Source organism: Bubalus kerabau, chromosome 4, assembly GCF_029407905.1.
Source record: "Bubalus kerabau isolate K-KA32 ecotype Philippines breed swamp buffalo chromosome 4, PCC_UOA_SB_1v2, whole genome shotgun sequence".
Taxonomy (NCBI): domain Eukaryota; kingdom Metazoa; phylum Chordata; class Mammalia; order Artiodactyla; family Bovidae; genus Bubalus; species Bubalus kerabau.
The window spans coordinates 47,318,169-47,341,931 of record NC_073627.1 but is presented as its reverse complement, the minus strand read 5'-3'; the positions used below and the strand labels follow the sequence as shown (position 1 = coordinate 47,341,931).

At 48.1% G+C, this 23,763-nt stretch overlaps 1 protein-coding gene and 1 non-coding gene across 2 annotated transcripts in view; one reads left to right on the top strand and one right to left on the bottom strand.

Moving 5' to 3' along the window:
* Positions 1 to 23,763, top strand: part of ASIC2 (acid sensing ion channel subunit 2) — a 292,907-nt gene that overhangs the window by 130,810 nt on the left and 138,334 nt on the right. The window lies entirely within an intron of this gene.
* Positions 1,447 to 1,518, bottom strand: TRNAK-UUU (transfer RNA lysine (anticodon UUU)). Its single transcript has one exon. It is a non-coding gene; the product is annotated as a tRNA-Lys (tRNA).

Here is a 23,763-nt window from a genome sequence, read left to right as displayed (position 1 = left end):
GATCACCGTCTCCTGATGGAGACATGGCGCTGGGGGTGGGGTCTGTTATCCAGAAACGCAGTGTGTAGTTCTCAAGCAAAAGTACAACCAGATTCTGAAAGAGAGCCTCTAAGACAAACAGAAAAGCATTTCTCAGCCTGTGCCAAAGGTAAAGCTGAAATAAGGACCAGGGCGAAGAACACTGGGCAAAACAGTTGGGTGACTAAGAGGTGGTTGGATGGGGATAGGTGATGCTGGGATGCTCCAAGGTAAAGCATTGATACAAAGTAGTTACGCTTGCAGTTCTGGAGTCAGATATCCTGCTTGGATTCAAATACAACCTCAACCCTTTTGTAGCTCTGTGACTAAGGCAAAATCTCCTAACAGCTTAGCTTCCATTACCTTACTCATGAAATGAAGTTTGCAGAGATTGCATGAATGCTGTCACTCCATTTATGTCTGTCTCTTTGCGACCACATGAACTTTAGCCTGCCAGTCTTCTCTGTCTGTGGAATTCTCCAGGCATGAATACTGGAGTGGGTACTATTCCCTTCTCCAGGGGATCTTCCCAACTCAGGAATTGAACCTGCGTCTCTTTACCGTCTGAGCCACCAGGAAAGCCCAGAAACTACTTAGTGCCCGGCATATAAAAGGTGCTCAATAAATATTGGCAATTACTCCTAACACAGTTATTATTGTGAGTAGATCCATTGAAAGGCTTGGGATGGGCTGGATGCTGAAGCCTGACAATCAGAAGCATCCCTGCTTCTGCCTAAACTTCTTGCTTCATCTTCCCACCCTGGGCGATGGCAAAAAGTCACTATATGGAGAATGCCTACCAAGATGGAGGACCAAGACTGAATAGCGAGGATGGTGATGGGGGAACAAGAGAAGAAGCAAGGGCATTTGTATGTTGAGGGCATTTGTATGTTGGTCTACTGCTCAGTGGTCTCAAGTGATGTTTCTGAAAGTTGGAAATTAGTAGAACTATTGTTGGCCAAGTCCTGTTTTCAGTGAATGGGGATTTCAGGTCAAGATCTTATAGTCAACCTTTCAATGGTTTTCTGGCCATTCTTTTCCAGAATATGTTTACTCCTCGGAGAATTTGAGGGGAGGCTAGGCTTCTTAAAGCAGAGGTGGCCTTATTACTTGGGCTTCCCTGGTAGCTCAGACAGTAAAGAATTCTCCTGCAGTGCAGGAAACACAGGTTCAATCCCTGGGTCAGGGAGATCTCCTGGAGAAGGGAATGGCAACCCACTCCAGTATTCTTGCCTGGAGAATTCCATCGACAGAGGAGCCTGGCCTTATTATTTATCTAGAAAGCCACGGGAGGCAAACAAGGAAATCTAGGAAAGAGTTACAGACAGACTGAAAATTGTTGCAGATTAGATATCTCTGAGGAAATCTATAATCAATTCCTACTTTTTTTTTTCTTTTTGCTGTACCACGCAGCTTGTGGGATCTTAGTTCCTCAACCAGGGATCAAACCTGGGCCCTGGCAGTAAAAGTGCCAAGTCCTAACCACTGGACCATCAGGGAATACCCACCAATTCCTACTTTCATTCCACAAATACTCCCTGCATTCTTCCTATGGGAGAAGCAAACTAGACCCTAAGAAGGCGATGATGATACCTGCATCAGAGACCCACCAAATGCAAAGAAAGAACCCGTCAACAAATGCTTAAAGTGGATGTGACTTATGGTCAAAGTCAGAAGGGAAGGAGCTTCCGAGCAGAAGAACTAACTCAGCAGCTGTTTGAACACAGTATGAGTTTTAGCATTAGTTCAGTCCAGGTTTCAGCCTCTGGCTGCATCACCTATGAGCTTTGAAAACCCGTACAAGCCTCTTCACTTCGCAGTCTTCGATTCTTCACCTGTAATACAGCACCGCTACCATCTCTGGGGTTGTAGAGAGGATGGTTTGCGATAACATATAATGTCGCTCAGTGGCACATGGTAGAGATGCAACAAAAATCTGTTCTTTCCACTGGAGGGGATCCAGAAAAGGCTTTCTAAAGAAGGAGCCATTTAGGCAGGATCCGAAGGAGGAGTACGCGGCTTGCCAGGTAGAGTGGGATGCTTTTCGAGGATGCTTTCCACAATATTGTGATTTCTGCCCAACTTTTCAGGAACCCATATGCCCACTGACTGACAGTAATTTTACAAAGCCAGACGTGTCTGTATTCTTTCGTGATCCAAAAAGAAAAACTCTTTTTATTTTTTGGTACTTAACGGTTGTTTTGTGGTAGTTACAAAACGTCCTCTAACTGCCAGCTACGCATCCGCCAAAAATATCACCGGGGGCATTATACGTGCCAAGAAACTAAAAGGAAGGCAGGAACTGGTTTCCTTCCATTAAAGCGGACCGGTCTTGCAGGTGAAAAACTAGCACTGAGGCTGAAGAAGAGGTACCCGAGCTGACAGCTGCACGCTAGGGTCCCCTGCCGCCTGCATGGTTGGCTGCGCACGAAGGCGCTGGTGCTTTGCGGACTGCGCTGGGCTGCAGGGACCAATTTGTATCCAAGCTGCCCGTGAGCCTCCATTTCTCATGCACTTGAAATTCTACCAAGATGAGGAAAGAAATAAGAGAAAGCTCTCTCCCGGGGTTCGGGGCCGAGATCAGGGAAGCAACCTCGGTGGTGTCTTGGGCATGGCAATCCCAGGTGCGGGCTGTGGGCGCTACTGCTGGGAGGCCAGAGGGAAGTGCGGTCCATGGTGACAAGGAGCTGATCAGCTCGTTCATGTCTGTGCGTGCGCAAAGCGCGCATGCGCGCACACAGTCTCCCAGCCCTCTATGGCGCTTTCCACTGCTGGGCTGTCATCTTCCAGAGTGAGCGCTGAAAACTCATCACACCTCTAGTCGGTGGGGAGCATCAGAGAAGGAGGTGGTGCCTGTCTGCCTGTCCTCCCAGATCTCAGACTGGTCTCACTCTGCCTGGACTGCCTTCCCCCATCTCCTTTCCTGAACTTAAGGCTCAGTTCAAATGCCACCGCCTGGTCAACTGGACTGTAAGAGCCAGAGAATAGGGATTATACGGTCTTATTCACCATCTGTCCCTGGTGTTCAGCGCAGCTCCTGACACATAGTAGGTGCTCAGTAAAACTCATGTCAAGTGAGTGACATGCCCAGTCTTCTCCAGTTCCTTTGTCCCGTTAAGGGTGGAACTTCTAATTTCTCAGCCCCATGTTTCATATCACATAATTGTTTCCATCTTGTCTTCTCATCTAAACTAGGGACTCTTAACCGAGGGTCCACAGGTAAGTTTCAGGGGAATTCAGACACCCTGAAATGTACACAGAACGTGTGTGTGTGTGCACACACACATGCATGCACCTATGTTCATCTTTTTCTGGAGGGAAGGTCCCAGCTCTGACCAGGTTCTCGTGATAGAATAAGGTTGGAAACTAGACTAGTCTGCAGAGGCCTGGGCTGTGCCCACTCTGAGGCCAGGGTCCTGGCTAGCACAATGCTTGATACACAGTAGGTGATCAGGATGTGTTCACTGAATGAGTGAGTGAGAGAATGGTCTTAAGCCCTGACTCGGGCCTCCACCATCACCAGATTCCCAGACATGGATTCCTCCAGTCACACCACTTCCAGCACCACCCACCCATCAACTGATGGATGATACTGCATCACAGCAAGTCAGAGCAGGCCATGTGTCTCCAAGCCTCGGTTCCCTCACCTGTGAAATTGGAGATAAGTCTTGCTCTGCCTACACTCCTAAATGGTCATCATGATCAAATGAAATAATAGGTTCTTTCACCCACATTCCGGAGAAGGCAATGGCACCCCACTCTAGTTCTCTTGCCTGGAAAATCCCATGGACAGAGGAGCCTGGTAGGCTGCAGTCCATGGGGTTGCTAGGAGTCGGACACGACTGAGCGACTTCACTTTCACTTTTCACTTTCAACCCACTCCAGTGTTCTTGCCTGGAGAATCCCAGGGACGGGGGAGCCTGGCAGGCTGCCGTCTATGGGGTCTCACAGAGTCGGACACGACTGAAGCGACTTAGCAGCAGCAGCAGTCACCCACATTCAAGAAATCCTTATTGAGCCCCCTCTGCACCAGGCTCTGGAGGTATGTAGAGAAAGGAGATATACAACCTGCCCTCAACGAGCTCATAATCTAATGGGGGAGACCGACAAGTGACCAGTTTCAACATGATGCGGAAACTGTGACCGCACTAGAGGAAAGCCCACAGGCTGCCAACCTGAAAAGTTAAAAAATGGAGACCTCTCAGGGACCTCCCTAGCGGTCCAGTGGTTAAGACTCCATGCTTCCACTGCAGGCGGCACCGGTTCAATCCCTAGTCAAGGAATTAATATCCAGCACACCACATGGCCAAAAACATTTTCTTAAAAATGGAGACAGCTCAGAGGAGAAACAGAAATCTGAAGGATGAATGAATGTTAGCTAGAGAAGGGGAGATAAAGGGCATTCTAGGAAGGGGAAACAGCCTGTGCGAAGGCCAGGAGGCAAGAATACAGCACCTTTCTGGGGCTCCCATCTTGCTCAGCACACAGTAGGAGAGTCAGAGAGACAGGCTGGAGGCATGATCAGGGACTGGATCATACAGGGATGCCAAAATTGGGCTTTTTCCAGAAAACAGTGGGGAGGGCTTTTGAGTCAAGGCATTGAAAAATGCAGATTTGTATTTTAGAAAGCTGACTCTTGGCTACAAGATAGAGAGCTCATTGGAAAAGCAAGATGCAGAGGACCAAGACCAGTCAGGAGCAAATGAGAGCCATCCGGGGAAGAGGTGAGGGTGGCGTGCGGACTGGGGGCACAGAATGGAGTCCGCAGACGCCAGGTCAGTGACAGCAACCAGACCTGATGAATTAATGAGAAAGCGTTTATAGATCAAAAGGGCGGCTTCTTCAATATAGTAGTGCTTCCTCATTCTGTATGTGGGAGCCACGTGAAGTCATTTCAGCCTGCCACAGGCTCCACAAGGCTAGGCTTTCTAGTTTCAAAAGAAGGGGAAGGGCCTTTTCTTTCTATCTGTGAATTCTTTTATCTCTATGGTCGTACAGAGGCAAAACCACTTAGGAACAGTCAAGAGGAAAGGAGTGCTTTTGAAAATAAAGTGACATTAACTCAGGACAGTGTTTGGAAATTGGGGGACCTAAAAGATGCACAGAAATTGCTTTTTGCCAGCAGCTTGGAAGAAGTGCCTAGAAATGCCCCCTAAACAGATCGGGAGGAAAAAAGCATTTCAGCCCAGATCAGACCATGGGTTAAAAATGATGCAAAAGATCAGTGTCAAGAGAGAAAGAATTTGAGAAAGAAAAATGCCTAATCAGTATCAATTTAATAGGCCACTTAAACAGTAAAAGAAGAAATGTTGATGTTCTATGGTGGCGATTTTATAATCACTGGAGTACTTAGCTTCATGTAAGCCATCTCATAGTCATTAGAAATAAGAGGAATTTTATTCATTGGAAAGAACTCTTCAATTTACAACATCTTAATTGCTCAGGGTTTTAAATTCTGATAAAGGAAGCTCATTTTTGGTAAAATTTCCTTTTTAATTAAAACAATTCTTTAATTTATTTATTTTGGGCTGCACTGGGTCTTCGTGGCTTCGCACAGGCTTTCTCTAGCTGCAGCGAGCAGGGACTACTCTCTCATTGTGGTGCATGGGCTTCTTATTGCTATGGCTTCTCTTGTTGCAGAGCACAGGCTCTAGGGAATGCAGGCTTCAGTAGCGCTGTCTCACACACTTAGTTACCTCACTGCATGTGGGATCTTCCTGGACCAGGGATTGAACCTGTGTTGCCTGCATTGGCAGGTGGATTCTTAACAACTGGACCACCAGGGAGATTCAGAAGCTCCATTTTCTGTGGGTGTGGGGGAGTTAGGCAGCGGGGAGAATTTGTTCATTATGATAAAGACACTGGGGTTGGTATGGAGCTTGGTGGCTGCATCAGGAAGAATGGGCTGGATTATGGTTGGTAAGAAACAACCCCCAAATCTTGGTGGCTTAACACAATGTAATCTGGTTTCTGGCTCATGTTTTGTGTCCAGTGTGGCTCCCCAGCAGGTCACTCAGGGATCCAGACTTCATCTCCATGTGACCAAAAGTCACACTGCAGGGGCGTGCAGCCCTACCCTACCACATGCCTGGGAGGAGAAGAAGACTGTCTGTGGAGAGTCCCACTGACTGCCCAGCGGCACAAAGCCATCGAGCCCTTTACACCCCCACTAAGACAGGAGCACCTCAAAAGCAGGGCCCAGCTCATGAATCTTGGTCCCACCGAGACAGTGCCTCTTCCAGAGTACATGATGGTGAATTTTTGACAAATGTATGAAGGGATGTATTGACACATGGATCTGATTTTCAGAACTTGTTGAGCTTTTCTAAATATGTAGGTCCTGAGAAGTCTGCCTGTATTCTTTCAGCCAATTTTCCTTCAAAATTTTCTGAGTCCCCAGAGGGGAACACATCTGGTTTCCTGAAGCCTCCAGAGCAGACGCCCGAGGCAAGGGAGGGACTCAAAAGTCTGTAGTTGCACCAGGCTAATGGAGCAGCTGGCCTGTCAGCGGTTTCATCACCGGGTTGTCTGGGACTCAGGAATTAGCCATCAGAGGCCAAGAGGGAGCAAAAAGAGTAGCATAGATGATGTCTTTATTTTGTGTTAGGCATGGTGCTGCCAGCTTTGCTGAGCTTTTCTCCTTTAAGCCTCACAACCGCCCTGGAAGGAAGATGTTATGCTTCCCCTCCCCCACCCCATTTTCCCAATGAGAAAACTGATACTTGAGAAAAATAAGGCATTTGCCCAAGATCTCACGGCTACTAAGTGACTTAGAAGCCAGGTCTGCCCTTCTCTAAGCCAGGGCTTTGAACCACTGGGCTGACATCTGTCTTCTACAACCAGGTCGCACACAAGCTCCAAAGCATTTTTTTTCTTCTGAATTTCCAGCCATGTGTTAACAGGAAAAAAAAATAATAATAATAATAAGGATTGAAATTTGAGAATTCTGTCTTATTCAAGGCATTACTGAATTGAATGTACTGAGTTGGAAGAGCCTCTAAAAGCACTGAAACACAATATGAAATAAGCAGTGGGACTTCCAGATCTGGAGTCCTGCAAAGACATTTGAACTAGAGACAGAAATGTGCTAGGCAACACAAACCATGGCTTCTGTGAAATTTCCTAGGTAGGAAAAAAGATGTTCGTTTTTACTGGCTGTTAGAAAGAACCAGGAGCAGAATAAGATTAAAAACTTGGGGTTTTCAAATCCTGGCACCATCTTGCTGCCCCTCGGGCTCAGAGATGATACATCAAACCATACCTGTGTGTTAAAAGACTTGATGCCTTCCTGGGCATTTAAATGCTGGCCTTTATGGAGCCAGAGCTAGCCTTGACTCTTGGGTATGTTGGTTGGGACCTATAAAGTCACACGTCTGAAGTCCTGTGGAGCAGAAGAGGGAAAACCCAGAAACCCAGATCAAGTGGATGGTGCTCCATGTGTTGGGCTCATCACCAACAACTCCCAATTGGTCAGGGCTGTGCAGAGTGGGATGGGTTGCCTTAGGAAGCAGAGGGCTCCCCATCACAGCGAAAGTGGGGTAAATATTTGACACCAACATTATAGAAAGGTGTATGATGATTGAGCCATCTGATCTTGAGTCCATTATGATCTGTGAGATCTTTGAATTCTTGCAGGCAGGAAATTCTTAAGCTCTTCTGTTGGGTTCCTGGATGTTTTTTGTGTTTGTTTTTTGAGGGGTGGGGGTACAGGAAACACAGGGCCTCTTGTAATGTGTATGTGAGAGCTACGCAAACTTGCAGACAATTGCCTTGGTGGAACCTGCATGACAGGAGACAGGCAATGCTACAAAAACAAAGTTTTAAAGGACTGAGGTCCCTTTCCCTCCTGTCTGCATTTCGAGAGCTGTCCTAAAGGCCTTTCAGTTGATAGATTTTTCCTACTTGTGCCTTTAATTTTGTCGACCTTATGCTCCCCCACCTCCTAGTCAAATAGTATTCTGCTTTTCAAATGACAATGGGAAGCTATTTCCTACTTGTAGGTAATTTAGAGATGAATCTTTTTATAACAGAAGCAACCTCCGATGGGTTCCAGCTATCGAGACTTCTGCGTACTGAGTCTTCTAAATCAGGGTCCTGCCATTTGGCTCACCCATTTCCCCCATTAGATTTAAATCACCCTGCCGGTCATTTCTATGAAACAAAATTTTTTTAGGTAAATAAAACTAGAGGAAGAATTTACCAGAAGTATGTCTTGGCTACACTTGGTCCTCTTGGAAGGGCTCCCACATTACCACGTAATGACTGTGCATGTTTCCAGCGCTGCTGGGAGTATGGTCTTCTTTGTCAGTTCCATATTATTAGCTTCCAGAAAGTTCTCTCTCCTCCATTGCCTTCCTAGCACAGGACAAGATTGGCTCTGAAGTGGGTTGACTCATCTTGGGGGTCTTGTGCATTTCCTAGTACAAAAGGGCACCAAGAGGCCCATTCAAGCCTGCAGAAATTATTCTTTTGCATATATTGTTATGTATTATTCTTCTTCAGTGGTGTCCAGAAGCTTTCTTTCTGAGTGTGTGAAAAGACACTCACTTGGGACACAGCACGGGTTCTCTGACCCCAGGGCTTCCTGGGATCATCTCCATCAGCTGGAGGAGCACAAGAGACACTTGGATTCCCTAAGTCTGGGTGGCGTTTTGGAAAGAGAAGAGCTTTGAAGGCAGACAGGCTTGGCTTCAAAGCCCAGCTCCCCTGCTTACTAGCTGTGTTATTCTGGGTCCATTATGTAACCTCCCTGAGCCTCTGGTTTCTTATTTGTGATAATAATAGTTAACTTTGAATGAGGGTTCGCTGTCTGCAAGGCCCTAAGCTAAGTGGTTTATATGCCTTGTCTAATTGAATCTTTACAGCAGATCTTGGGGTGATGTAAAGCATCTTTCTCCATTTCATTGCTTCAATCAAACACTGTCTCAGCAGCACAGACTGTGGGAGAGGATTTGGAAGGGAGAGACACAGCAGACGCTGATCATCCCCTGGGGGTGGGGGTGGGAGCTGGGAGTGGGTGGTTGCTGCAGAACCACCATCTTTGAAGATGGAAGACACCGTCTTTACCACTGGCCAAGGCTGGGTGAGGGGCCCACCTCTATACTCCCATCACCCCCTCTCTCCTTGCTTGTTGCCATATCCATCCCTTCCACCCAACCAGACTGTGAGTCCCTTCAGGGCAGGGACTCTTTCTTATCTCTGAGTCCTCAGGGCCTCCTGCAGTACCTGGCAGGTATCTGATGCTCAGTGAAGGAAGTTGAACAGAGGAATAAGTAAAGGAATGAATCAGTCCATTTAGCTAGAAATACTTCCAACCTAAGTCGCTAAGATCCCAGTCCCAGCCCAGCCTTACCCTAGATAAGTAACTTCCGCTCTCTACACCTCAGTTTCTTCTGTGAAATGAGGGAATTAAAAAGGATAAGGTCTCAAGGTCCTCAGAGCTTGGCAACTTGGTAACATCTACAACAGCTAATCAGTACCAAGGGCTTCCCAGCTGGCTCAGTGGTAAAATCCACCTGCCAATGCAGGAGACACAGGAGACACCTATTCAATCCTTGGGTCAGGAAGATCCCCAGAGAAGGAAATGGCAACCCACTCCAGTATTTCTGCCTGGAAAATCCCATGGACAGAGGAGCCTGATGGGCTACAGTCCACGGGGTCGCAAAGAGTCAGACAGGACTAGGTACAAGGCACAGACAGACTGAGCAGTTCAAGAGCCTACAGGTTCCAGGAAGTCTCCCTCTTTGAACAGTAGATAGCACAAGCTTGACCCAGGGAGGATGCAGAAGGATTCAGATGACCCACCCACTCAATGGGAAATCTCATTTTCCAGCTGGCACTCACATTGTGTCTGTAGTGTAGACAGCCCTGCTCAGCACTATAGCAGATTCAAAAGAACTGAGTTCCATCCCTGTGCTTTATGGGACATAGGACCTGTCTACAAACATCCATCATGCAGGTTGCATCAGGGGAAGAGTCTCAGGAGAGGTCTGAGCCATCGTGTTCTGCTATTCATAGGTAAATAGTGATAACATCTGCTTGGAGATGAGAAGGACATCTTCCTCTAGGAAATGACATTCAAAGGGCCCCAGAGGATGAGTTGGACTTGCACACATAGAGATTGAGGAAGACGTGTCAGGCAGAGGGCTTGGAGGTGGGCAAATGGGCCAGAAAATCCTTGTTTGGGAAATGGTAGATGATCTGGTTTTGCAGAGCACAGCATTTATCCAGGAGAGATGCCAAAAGAAGGCTGTGAGAGCTCAGCCCAAAACCCTATGGAGTAAGAGCTTAAACACCAGAGTGAGGAGTTTGTATCTAACGCAGAAGGGAGACATTTAAGATTTTTGAATCCAGGAGTGAGAGCCGAGCTACCTTTGGAAAAATCCATTTGGCTTCATAAGTAGCAGTGTTTGGAGAGAAGAGATGCAAAAACTAGAAGTGGGAGATGGGGGACAATGTTGAGATTGTGGCAATGGTCCAGGGAGAAATTACAAGGAACTCAACTAGGGCGATGGTCGTGGTGCTCAGAAGCTAGAAGCAGAATTGGGAGCCACTGTGGGAAGAAGCCCTGTAGCTTGCTAAGTAACTCCAGAGGTCAAGAGAGGAGTCCCCAAGCTTCCCTGGTGGTCCGGTGGTTTAGAATCTGCCTGCCAGTGCAGGGGACACCAGTTCGATCCCTGGTCCAGGAAGATTCGACATGCCACAGGGCAACTAAGCCGCTAAATCACAACTATTGAGCCCATGCTCTAGAGCCCGTGAGCTGCAACTACGGGGCCCCCGCGGGCTGCAAGTACTGAAACCCGCACACCTAGAGCTTGAACTCTCCACCCAGAGAAGCCACCACAGTGAGATGCCCAAGTGTAACCCCCACCTCATGGCAACTAGAGAAAGCCCATGCACAGCAGCGAAGATCTAGTGCAACCAAAAATAAAATTTGAAAAAAAATTTTTTTTTTAAAGAGTCCCATCTACCTCTCAGGCTTCGGTTATGGCTGACTTGCCACTTGTGTGCAGAGGTGCAACCAAGAGAAATGATGGAAGGAGGAGAGGCTGATTCAATGGCATGAGGCTGGTGAAGGCGGAGATGCAGATGGCAAATGTGTTTGGGACATGTTAAGTGTCACGTGCCGGCCTGACGCTTGGAGCTGGATCATGTGACCAGGCAGTGTGCACCTACTATGTGCCTAACTCCATGGGAATCTTTGTAGGCATCGGCTCACTTAGTCCTCCACAACCTGCCTGGGAGACAGGCACTCCTCTCCCTTCAGCTGTAAGATACTGTGATGCTGTGATTCCAGTCTGTTACCAAATGATGCTCTTTTCATCAGAGCAAGTCAAATTCTTCCTCTTTCTTGAGCTCTTCGGAGGAAACAAACAAATCACTGTCATCTCTAAAGCTTTAGTGGAATCTGACATCCCCTGATGAGTTGTCAAGATGCTTTCTGCAGAGCTGGCTCTGTGCTATGCCATTCTGCTCCCCTCGTGCAGGAGAGCAGGGTTCTGTTTGCTCCAACTCTGGGCTCTGCTGGCTGTCTTAGATCTCACTGTATTTCCTTCAGCCCATCTCCTTCCAGTCACTGCAAAGATGAGGCCAGGAGGGGCGGGCCTTACTTGAAGCCCTAGGGAAGCAGGTCCTGATTTCACTCAGCAGTCTTAGGGCATGTGGCGTGCCAGGACCTCAGTGATCCTGCAGTTGGGGTGAGGGGACAGGCTTCAAGGGCCCCAGAAACAAGGAGGGGCCAACCATTTCTTCATTTTCCCAGCTAACAGTCTCCCACAGCACTTGGTCACTGTCCTTTGAAACTATTTTTTAATATTAAATATTTTTAATTTAATATTTTACAATATTATTTTATTTGGCTGCCCTAGATCTTAGCTGCAGCACACAGGATCTTCCACCTTTAGTTGTGGCATTTGAACTCTTATTTTTGGCATTTGAGATCTAGTCCCCTGACCAGGGATTGAAACCCCAGACCCCCTGCTTTGGGAATGCAAAGTCGTAGCCACTGGACCACCAGGGAAGTCCCTACCCTTTGAAATTTGACCTTCAACTTCGCATTCATTGGCTACATTCTTAGATCATTTCTCCCTCTAGACTATGAGCTACTTGAGAGCAGAGAAGGCAAGGAAAGGAAGTAATGTTTCATTAGCACCTATTAGGGGTCAAACAAAATGCTGTCACTTTACAACTCTTAGAATATTTCATCCTTACAACAACCTGACGAGGAAGGAATTCTCATGCCCACTTTCCAGATGAAAAAATTTAAGATTAAAGCAATTGAGTGAATTCAGAAAAGCTATTAGACAAGTGCCTGGCGCAAATGCTCTATCAATTATAGCAATTATTACTGAATAGCTTGTCACAGGACTCGGAGCCTGGAATTCAGTCCAGTGTGGACTGTGTCCAGAGTCCATGCACCCTTCATCCCTCAGGGTATCTCAGTGTCCACTGTAGGAATTTAGAATGTGCTTATCAGTGGACCCTTTATCTTTTTCATGTATATTCTTGACCCTTCCACACCCTGCACAAGGCTTGGAATATCTCATCGCATCTCCAATAATTCATTATTCAGTGAATGATTCGTTGACTGAATGAAGGTGTGTATGTGTGTGCAGCTGGGTGTGTAGTTGTGTGTGTGTGTGTGTGTGTGTGTGTAGTTAGGTGTGTCACTGTGGGTGTTGGGGGATTGTGTGCATGTGTATGTGTGTTAATGGTTTGGGACAGCTTTTCTTGGAGAAGCTCATGAGCTCTCTCCAATGTCACTGCCACCCCTGCTAAGATTTGGGCCACAAGGTGTTGGGTCAGTGACTGGAGGAAGTTCTGCCAATTACCCTCCAATTACACCCCTGCCCCCCCCCACCACCCACCATCCCTGCGGTAAGTCCCACTGGAAGGACCTCAGTGAGCCCCTGAATCAAGGGGAGAGCCTGGAAGACAGCAGCTCATCAGAATCCTAGCAAGGTTACCGAGTCGCCTAAATATGGAAACTGCCACCCTGCCAAAAGGGAGATGAGCTCATGTCAGCTACAAACACAGAGCCCAGGGCGGGCGGGCAGGCTGGGAGGAGACATGACGGGACTGGTGACCAGACACACGTGCTGGGCTCAGACTGGCCCTGGGCCAGGCCCAGGTGAGAAAAAAGCCTGCTGGGAATTTGGAAGCCAGCCTCCAGAGAGAGGTGGGGGAGTGGTACAGGGTGCAGGCTTTGTGGCCAGGATGCATGTGCCCACCAATTCTACTTACGTGACCTTGAGTAAGGCACTCAGCCTCCCAGAGCCCTGGTTTACTCCCCTAGAAAGTGAGGTCAACTGCAGTTGAAGGTCTAAGGATCCTCCTACCAGAGGGTTTTGCCAGGCTGTTCCCTCTACGCTTTTCCCCAAGGCGTGTACATGGGCTGTTCTTCATCCCCCTTTGAATCTTTAATTCCCTGGGGTCTAGTGGTTAAGACTTCACCTTCTAAAGCAGGGGATGTGTGTTCCATTCCTGGACAGGGAGCTAAAATCCCACATGCCTTGTGGCAAAAAAAGCAAAAGATAAAACAGAAACAAAACAAATTCAATAAAGATATTTTAAATGGTCCACATATTAATTAAAAAATCTTTAAAACAAAGTAAGAAATGTGACCTTCTCAGTGAGTCTGTGCTAAGCATCTACTTAAGACTGTGACCAGCCCTGACATTTTTGGGTCCCCCTTCCCTGCCTTCGCATGTTTTCATAGTCCTTTTCTCCCCATGGCATTTATCATCTGATGTGTTCTATATCTTACTTGTTGTTTATCCCCACTAGGACGTGAATCCCATGCACTCACATCTGTTTGTGCGATGCTATGTAATTCCATACCTAGAGCGGTACCCAGTATCTAGTAGGTATTCAACAAATATATGTTGGATAAACGCATAAGTGGTTGAATGAGGAAAGGAAGGAAAGAACGAGCGAGGGAGGAAGATGGTGCATGGAAATCAGTTGGTGCTGTGTGCCTGGTGGTAGCTGGTGGGTAGATGACATCTGGCAAGGGATCCACCAGAGGTAACATGGGAGGGTCTCCGAGTGTGGGCGGAGGATGGCAGCACATTCCACTGAAGGCTAGAACGTTCATGTGACCAGCTGCCGGTCTTCCACCCCTAACAGTAGATGTTACTACTTCTCCGGTGGTAATTGTATTCCAGGCTGGTGATGAGATCTGGGGAAGCCCCTCACTCCTGCTGAAACCCAGCTACAAGCATCCCCCAGACTGGGTCTCTGCTGTTGATAGCTTCATCTCCCCCATCTTTATGTCCTTTTTATTGGCTGTGATTTCAGAGCAGTGTTTCCTGACATCACCCCAGATTTGCTCCTTCTGTGCACATTAGCCAAGCCAGGGCCAGGGCTGCAGAGATGCCCAACAGCCATTCCCCACCCACGAGCTGTGTTCGCAGCTCACAGTCCATGGGAGGCTTGCAGTCTGTGCAGCACCTATCAGAGCCTCCTCACCCAGGCCCCATCCCAGCCATCTTCCCATCAGTCAGGCAGATGGAACCTATCACTGGAGTTTTTCTGCTCTTGGCCACCCTCTCTCGGATGTGTTCTACAGAAATAGCAGACAGCTTCTGCTGTTCCTGCTAAGGTCACCTTCGTCTAGTTGAGAGACTCTATCCATGCAGAATGAAGGGAGAACGATCTCCAAGTGGCCTAGACATGTGTAGACAGCTGCTCTGGCATTCCCATGACAGAGCAGAGCATTGGTGAGGCAGAAGGAAGTCAAAGTAGGACCTGAGCGTGGAGCTGCCAAGGTCACCCTGAAGCCAGGGTTGGGGTGGGAGGGCTCTAGTTGTTAAGCCACAGGACTTGAGTTCAGAGTAAAGACTCTGCATTGCATTTTTGAGGCTCAGTTTTCCCATCTATAAGACAGAGATAACAACCTTTGCTTTGGGGTTATTTTGAGGATTAGATAAGATAATATAAATGAAGTTACTTGATCATCTTAAAAGCTATACAATGTTTTCTTTCTCATAAGAGGCTCCAGTGGGAGTGAAACATCAGCTCTAGACATCCAAAAATGTTAGCAATAATCATGATCCACGGAGCGTTTTTCTTCTGTGTGTAGGGCATTATGCTAAGCCTTCTGTGTGAATTGTCCGGTTTGGTGCTGTCATGAGCCTCACGTAACAGTTGAGGAGGGACTTCCTTGGTTGGTCCAGTGGCTAAGACTCCAAGCTCCCAGTGCAGGGGGCCTGGGTTTGATTCCTGGCTAAGGAACTAGATCCCAGGTGCCACAACTAAAAGAACCCATGTGCTGCAACAAAGATCAAAGATCCCACATGCACCAATTAAGACACAGTCAGACAAATAAACAAATAAATATGAAAAATAAATAAATAAAACAGTTGAGGAAATTGAGCCCCAGGGAGATTAAGTAACTTGTCTGAATGATACAGCTAGAAAGCAGTCTGCCTCCAGAGCCCCAGCCCTTATGCCCGGCATATGTGTGCTTGGTCGCTTCAGCCATGTCCAACTCTGCCACCCTATCAACTGTAGCCTGACAGGCTCCTCTGTCCATGGGATTCTCCAGACAAGAATACTGGAGTGGGTTGCCATTCCCTTCTCCAGGGGATCTTCTCAACCCAGGGATTGAACCTGAGTCTCCTGCACCTCCTGCATTGCAAGCAGATTCTTTACCAGCTGAGCCATCAGGGAAGCCCAATGTGTGGCATAGATCTGCTCAGACCACCATATGGGAAGACCCATGAGGAAGTTCTAACCCAAGGCTGGTCCATTTCAAGCCACTTTTGGGGGAACTCAGCATCCTCCATGGAGGAAGCCTGAAACAGATAATCAGGAGAACTCAATTTTAGTGATTATGTATGACCTCTGACCCTTCACCTCTCTGGGCACCAATTTCCACATCTATAAAACCGGAGGAAGAGGGAAGATCGGATCTAGAAGAGCCTCTCTCGCCCTTTTGCACTCTTGCCCACTAAGGCAGGGTTAAAGGACCGACAGCCTCCTGCCCCATCTGCTCTCAGTTCCATCAGGAAAGATGGAACTTTCCATCTGAAAGCATTTCACTGCAGACCATTCGGGGGTAACATTAGAGATGGATCTTCTTTAGGAAAGAGGAATAGATGATTCATCGTTGAACTGCCCTACACATGTGCTATAAAGCTCAGCCATTGAAAAATCATAAGCCCAAATTACTGTTGTTAAGCAAACAACCCACAACAAATAAATTGGTCATGATGAAACTGAACTAATGGTAATTTATAATTAAAAAGCAAGATTGGTGGCAATTGGAAAGCAGTACCAGCTCAAGAGAGTATTGCCAATGTTCTCAAGGATAACAGCCCCCCTCTCCTGATCTCCGCAGGGCTTTCTAACTCTGGGAGGGGTTCAAGTACATGAGAGTTTGGCAGTGCCACTCATGTGGCTTGGGACTTGAGGACAGAACACCAAATGGGAGTCTTTGGTAAACTCTGACGACACACTCATTTTCACCTTAAATGCTGTTGTTTAATAACTCACTGCACCTCGCTAGATAACATGGGCGGCTCTCTATCAGCATGTGCTTGTCCCTGCACAAAGCCCTCTGCAGGCTTCATCTCAGGGTACAAGGTTGGTTTTCGTCTTACAAATAAGATCCAAGAGATGGAGCAACTTCCCTCAGGACACATGGCTAAGAAGTGGTGGAATTCAGTTTTGAATGCAGGCCATCAGGCTCCGAGTCTGCTGAGCTATCCTGTGCATGGTAGACCACTGAGAAGTAAGTCCAGTAACAGGTAAAAGTGGACTTCTTTAGCAATGCCTGTCTTTCATCTAAAAGAACCAAGAGAGGACTTTTGTTATTGGGTGAATTCAGAGCTTGCCAGATCCTTGGAGTTTGTGTTGATCCACAGACCATGGTCCTGCCAGCAGCTAATCGTCCACCCGGCAGCTAACAAGCCTCCTGATCCACCTCACCACTCAGCCCTTAGACAGTGCTTCTCAGCCAAGCGTGGTTTTACTCCCACAACAGATACCTGGCCATGTCATGGCTGTTGCAACTTGGGAAGATGGAGAAGCTACTGGTGCTTGGGGCTTCCCCAGTGGCTCAGCAATAAGAAGCCACCTGCAATGCAGGAGACGCCAGTTCGATCCCTGGGTCAGAAGATCCCCTGGAGGAGGGCATGGTAACCCACTCTAGTATTCTTGCCTGGAGAATCCCATGGGCAGAGCAGCCCGGCAGGCTACAGTCCACAGGATTGCAAACAGTCGAAGACGATTAAAGCAACTTAGTACGCGTGCACTGGTACTTAGTGAGTGGAAGACAAAGATGCTGCTACACGTGCTCCTATGCAGGAGACAGCCTCCCAAAACACAGAACTATCCAGCCCCAAACATCCAGCCTGACAGTGCTAAGGCTGAGAAGGCCTGCCCTAGACTCACGGCTCCAGACAAAGCAAGGTGCCCTTGGGACGTGTATACAGAAGATGGCTTCGGGCGGAGTAGAAAATAAGGGATCTTGAATCTTCAAGTTCATGCGTACCTGAGGCAGAAACAGAGTGAGCAAGAGAGGCAGATTACCTGGGTCGAATGTTGTGTTCATCACTCTCTAGCTGGGTGACCATGGGCAAGTTGCTTAACTCTCTGAGCCTCAGTTTCCTCATCTATAACAACAATATCTTGCTAGAGAGTTGTTGTAACATTTCAGTGACATAGGGGCATTTCCTGGGCTTGCATAGTGTCTGGTATGTGGGAGGTCCCTGATAACTATCATTTCTGGAGGTGATGGTGATGCAAGATGAGGACAGGGCAAGGTGAGGACATAAAGAAAGAAGAGGAGGAGCTGAGAGAACATAGCAAGGAGTAGAGCTCAGAGCCACGGACAGGACAGAACAGCAAATGTGCTGAACAACTTAAACATGGTGATCTGTAGGGTAGGACCACGTGTCCTTCACATTCATGTACACACCCCCGCCCCGGATCCAACACCAAGGAGGAAAAATGCAGCAGACCACTGGGACACAGCCCTCCCTAACATGACCCCCACCCCCAGTCTTTTTACTAGCCGTGACTCAGAAAGCCGCCCACCTTTTGCAAGAGGCAATGGCTAGATTCATTCATTCAAGTACTTCCTTAACACCTCCTATGTGCTAAGCATTGCTCTAGGCGCCTGAGATGGAGCAGTGAACCAAACAAACAAAAATCTAGTCTTGAAAGGCAGACAATAGACATCAGTAAGTTTATACGAGTGGTGTACCAGATGGCGATAAGTACCACGGAGATAACTAGAGGAGCAGAAATGATGGGGTGCACCAGCAGGTTCGTTTCAGTTTTAAACAGGGTGGCATTTGAGCAAAATCTTGCAGAGGGGAAAGGAGCAAAAGTGGACCCTGGGGGAAGGACATCCCAGGCAGAGGGACCCACAAGTGCAGAAGCTGGAGGTGGTAGCAAGCTTGGAGAGTTTAGGGGAAAACAAGGGAGGAGCAGTAGATGAGATCAGAGAAGAGACCAGAGGTATCAGTTACACTGCGCAGCACAAGACACGGTGACCCAGAGTGAGAGGGCAACCAGCAGAGGGCGATGTGGAGGAAACACTTCATCAGTGACTCCAAGGACTGTGCTGCAAATACGCAGTATGGGGAAGGGGAAGGGCAGGGAGATCATCCACTGTCCAAGTGAAAGTTGGTGGTCCTTGGACCAACGTGGCAGCAGGGAGGTGGTGACATGCTTGGGTTCTGGACAGATTGTACAGGTAGATCCAGTGGGATTTCCCAGTGGGTTACATGTGGGCTGTAAGGGAAAGAGAGGAGTGCCTCCAGGACATCTGACCCAAGAAACCGCAAAAACGAAGTAAGCCATGTACTGATGAAAGGAAATCTAATGTGGAGGAGAAAGATGAAGAATTTTGGAATGAGGCAGACTGAGCTTGCTCCTAGCTCTGCTACTTGAGGAGAAGAGAGGGGGTAACAGCAGATGAGTTGGTTGGATGGCATTACCAACTCAATGGACATGAGTTTGAGCAAACTCCAGGAGATGGTGAAGGACAGGGAAGCCTGGAGTGCTGCAGTCCATGGGGTCTCAGAGTTGGACACAACTGAGTAACTGAACTGAATGGCTACTTAAAGAATACAGAGTCAGTCACTTAGCTCTGCAGAGGCTCAGTTCTTTCATCTGTAAAATGGGCATCACGGTACCTCTCTTGCAGGGATGTGATGAGGATCCAAAGAGATGAGCCATGAAGCCTGGCCCGAAGTAAAATTGGTGCCATTTCCTCAGTGATGTCATTCTTGGCCTTCTCATTGTTGTAGCCCCTGACTCTGCTGATGGGCTGGATTCCTGAGTTGCCTGGGGTTGGAAAAAGCACTGGAGTCGTAGCCTCTCACTTTGATTGGCCAGGGAGAGGATGGAGTGGCTGGCTTTGTGCCTGGACTAAGCCTCACCTCGTGAGCTAGCACCACCTTGGGTCTCTGTCCTGCCCTTTGCGGGGAAGATCTCTGTCTCGGTAACCTTCCCAGGACCCCCAGCTCCTCCCAGACCCACTGTGACCTGGAAGCATTCCCCTGAAAGGAAAGGGGAAGAATTGAAACATGTATTTCCTCAGGGGCCCAAACAGTTGTTCCCAGTGTTTCATAGAATCACCCATGGAGTTCTTTAAATATAATGCTCAAGCCACCACCCCAGTGCCCAAGCTGATTTAATCAGCCCTAAGTACAGTCCAAGGACTGGTCATTTTCTAAAGTTCCCCAGGTAATTTCAATGTTATAGCTAAAGTCTGTGAAATGGTGCACCAAGTTATGATTCTGTCCATTTTATAGATAAAATACTGAGGCCCAGAGAGGTTAAGTGACTTCTCCAGGGCCTCTCAACTGCTAAGGGGTTGAGCCAGGATGCAAAGCCTGGTAGGTCTGACTCCAAAGTCTTTCTACCATATCGAGCCATTCACTAAAAAGGGCTTATAATATAAGTAAATATCGTGTGGCTCACTAACTCCTTTATAGGAAGACTTGGGATGGCAGAAATGGTCAAAGAAGTTTCAATCTGAAGTGTTAGGAAGCCCCTGAAAAATAAAAGCAGGTATCCAGAGTGAGTCAGAAGTCAGTAAGGGGGTTTCCTCGGTGGTCCAGTGATTGCGAATCTGCCTTGCAATGCAGAGGACACGGGTTCAATCCCTGGTCCAGGAAGATCCCACATTCTGTGGAGCAGCTAAGCCTGTCAGCCACAACCGCTGAGCCCATGTATCCTAGAGCCTATGCTTTGCAACAAGAGAAGCCACCACAATGAGAAGCCCACACAAAGAGTAGCCCTGCTTGCTACAACTAGAGGAAGTCCTCTCGCAGCAATGAAGACCCATCACAGTCAAATACATAAATAAATCTTAAAAAGAAGAGATGAGTAAGGGAAATGGATTCAGTCTGCAGAAGTTCAGTTTATAGACAACTTCTAGAGACATGTCTTCGGGGCACTTTCAAGAGTCACTGCATGGGTGGAGACTTCTCTGGTGGCCCAGTGGCTAAGACTCCACACTCCCAATGCCAAGGGCCTGGTTTCCATCCCTGGGTGGGGTACTAGATCCCACATGCCGCAACGAAAGGATGCTGCACGCCGCAACTAGGATCTGGTGGGACCAAATAAAAGAAATTAAAGGAAAAAAAAGAGCCATTGCCTTGGAGACTGGAGATGCCAGCCCTCAGTGTGCCCACCTGCTGCTTGGGGCAGGAAGCTGAGGGTTAGGTTAGAAACCGCTCAGCCAGCATCACTGAGCGCCCAACCAACGCCAGACTGGAGGCTGGGCACGGGGGTCCTTACTGAATTAGAGACCCTTCCCAGCAAACCTGGGGCAGAGCGGGCCCTGCTGCTGCCCGTGTGGATGGGAAGTCCCAGGACTGCAGCGGGAGCCGCTACCTTCACAGGTGGTACCTGGAGAAAAGACAGAACCACGGCTGCCAACAGCCAGTGGAGGTGAAAGACAGCCAGGAGACTGGAGGCTTGGCCTTCCGTGTCCTCCAGAGCAATTAGAAATGCAAATAAGACACACAATAATTACACACAAGTTTTCACTTCTCTTCCAGCCTCACAAACCACCTGTTATGAAATTAAAGAGGATTTATTTTTTAATTAATGTGACAGTAATTAGTGGAGAGTTCAGATGCTTAGAACAGGGCCTGCATGAGGGGGGAAGAAATTGGAAAAAAATTAAAAAAAAAAAGAGTGTGATTTTGTTTTGCAAAAAAAGTTCTGAGCTAGTTTGAGATTCCGTAAGCACTCCTCTCTGCATTCAGAGCCACCCACAGATGTGTTTGGAACAGACAGCCAAGGGACACATTTTAAAACAAAAGAGGGCTGTGGGGGGAAAGCCCAAGCGGACTTAATCAGGCCTGGGTTTGAATCCGATGGCTACTGCATGGCTGTGTAGCCTGGGGAAAGTTACTCAACTTGTCTGAGCCCTGATTTCCCTTCGAGATCATAATACCTGCCTCCCCAAGATTGTCGTGAGATTGTTGGGAAGAGTTAAGAGGGAAATGGTACCTGCCTCTCCACTCACCTTTTTTTTTTAATATTTATTTATTTGGCTGCCTCAGGTCTTAGTCGCCTCATACAGGATCTTTTATTGTGGTGTATGGACTCTCCAGTTGTGTCGCTGAGGCTTGGTAGTTGTGGTACAGAAATCTAATAGTTGTTCCAAGGCGTGTGACATCTTCCTGGACCAAGGATTGAACCCCTGTCCCCTGCATTGGCAGGTGAATTCCTCACCAGTGGATCACCAGGGAAGTTCCTCCATCCATTTTTGAAAGAGTAAAAAATAATTATCAATCACCATGAAAGTGTAAGAATATACAGGGTCACATTGTCAGAGGCCGGATGTGCTGTAGGGCCCCGGTGTGCCCAGGACTGTCTTGGGTTTAGCACTGGAAGTCCCATGTCTTGGACTAATTGGGATGCGTGGTCATCCTAGTTTCGGGAAAGTGGACCTTGAGGTGAAGCTTAATGCAGAGTGTCCATTAGGGGGCACCCTGGGGACCCCCTGGCACTAGTGGTAAAGAACTTGTCTGCCAAGGCAGGAGACGTAAGAGACGTGGGTTCAATTCCCAAGTTGGGAAGATTCCCCTGGAGGAGGAAATGACAACCCACTCCAGTATTCTTGCCTGGAGAATCCCCACGGACTGAGGAGCCTGGCGGGCTACGGTTCACAGAGTTGAAGACTGAGCGACTTAGCACTCATTGGGACCGACATTTGTGGCTTGGAGGGGAATCAGGACCTGGTAGCCAGAAGAGGTCAATCTGTGATGTAAACCCAGAAAGAGGGGACTACCCTGGCCGTGCTGTGGTTAAGACGTCACCTTCCAATGCAGGAGAGGCGGTTTTGATCCCTGGTTGAGGAGTTAAGGGGCTTCCCTGGTGACTCAGACAGTAAAGAATTCACCTGAAATTCAGGAGACCCAGGTTCAGTCCCTGGGTCAGGAAGATCCCTTGACGAAGGGAACAGCAACCCACTCCAGTATTCTTGCCTGGAGAATTCCATGGACAGAGGAGCCTGACAGTCCACAGTCCATGGGGCTGCAAAGAGTCAGACACGACTGAGAGACCGAGCATGCAAGCACAGTAGGGATAACTATCACCCTGTCCCGGGGTTACCATGTAGACCAGGTGTGTTAACAGTGGGAGAGGATTTTTTGAGCCACAGGTCCTTGGAAATCAGAGAAGAGAAAGGCTGGGAGGGGCTACAGGGGAAAAGCACCTCAGCCATCCCAGTCTCCAGCAGGTGATTTCTTCTTCTGAAGGTCTCGCCTCCTCCCCAACACCACGGTGGGCTGGGGGAGGGGCACGACAAAATTTCCTACCAGCCCAGGAAGGGAGATTTTCCATCACCAGGCTGCTAGGTTCCATTTTTGGTGGTAGCGGTCAATCGCTAAGTCTTGTCTAACTCTGCAACCCCACGGAATGCAGCACGCCAGGCTTCCCTGTCCTTCACCATCTCCCAGAGTTTGCCATCCAACCACCTCATCCTCTGTCGTCCCCTTCTCCTCCTGCCCTCAATCTTTCCCAGCATCAGGTCTTTTCCAATGAGTCACCTGTTTGCATCAGGTGGCCAAAGTATTGGAGTTTCAGCTTCAGCATCAGTCCTTCCAGTGAATATTCAGGGTTAATTTCCTTTAGAATTTATTTTTACAACACCTTATTTAAATTGAAATTTTTCCCAGGGAAAAAGTTAAAAATAAATACCTTCTGTGTCTTTCTTTTCTGCAGGACTGCTCAGACCCTTGACCATGCTCATCTGAGTTGTAACTCACCAGGAAAGGGGTGGTTTGCAGGGAATCCTGCTTTATTCTTTCCTCTGAGGCTCTCCCCAGGGTCAATGCTCTATGACTACTTTGGGAGGCCAGGTCTCCAGAATAATTTATAAATCCAGACCCCTTGACCTGACATTGGAAATCCTCCATGAGCCATTGGCTAACTGCCGTTTCCAGCAGTCTCTCTCCCACCGTCTCTAGTAAACCTCTTGTTCCAGGGCCCCCTCGCTCAGTCCTCCTTGCTCTCTCCTCCTTTTCTGCCTCTGTTGTTCTCTCTTCCTTCCTCTTGCTTTGCTGTTTATCTAGGTGATCTCATCCTTTGGGACCAAACTCAGACCTGCCTCTTCTGTGAAGCCTCCTCTGGTGTCTCAGTCTGGAGAGAATCTCATCTATCTGTGAAATACCAGGGCATTTAGCATTCATGATCTTGCAGGGTAAGGCATCTCGTAAAGACCTCTTGGCACTTCAGTGGGAGGATAGGCTCCTGCAGTTTCCTGCTACT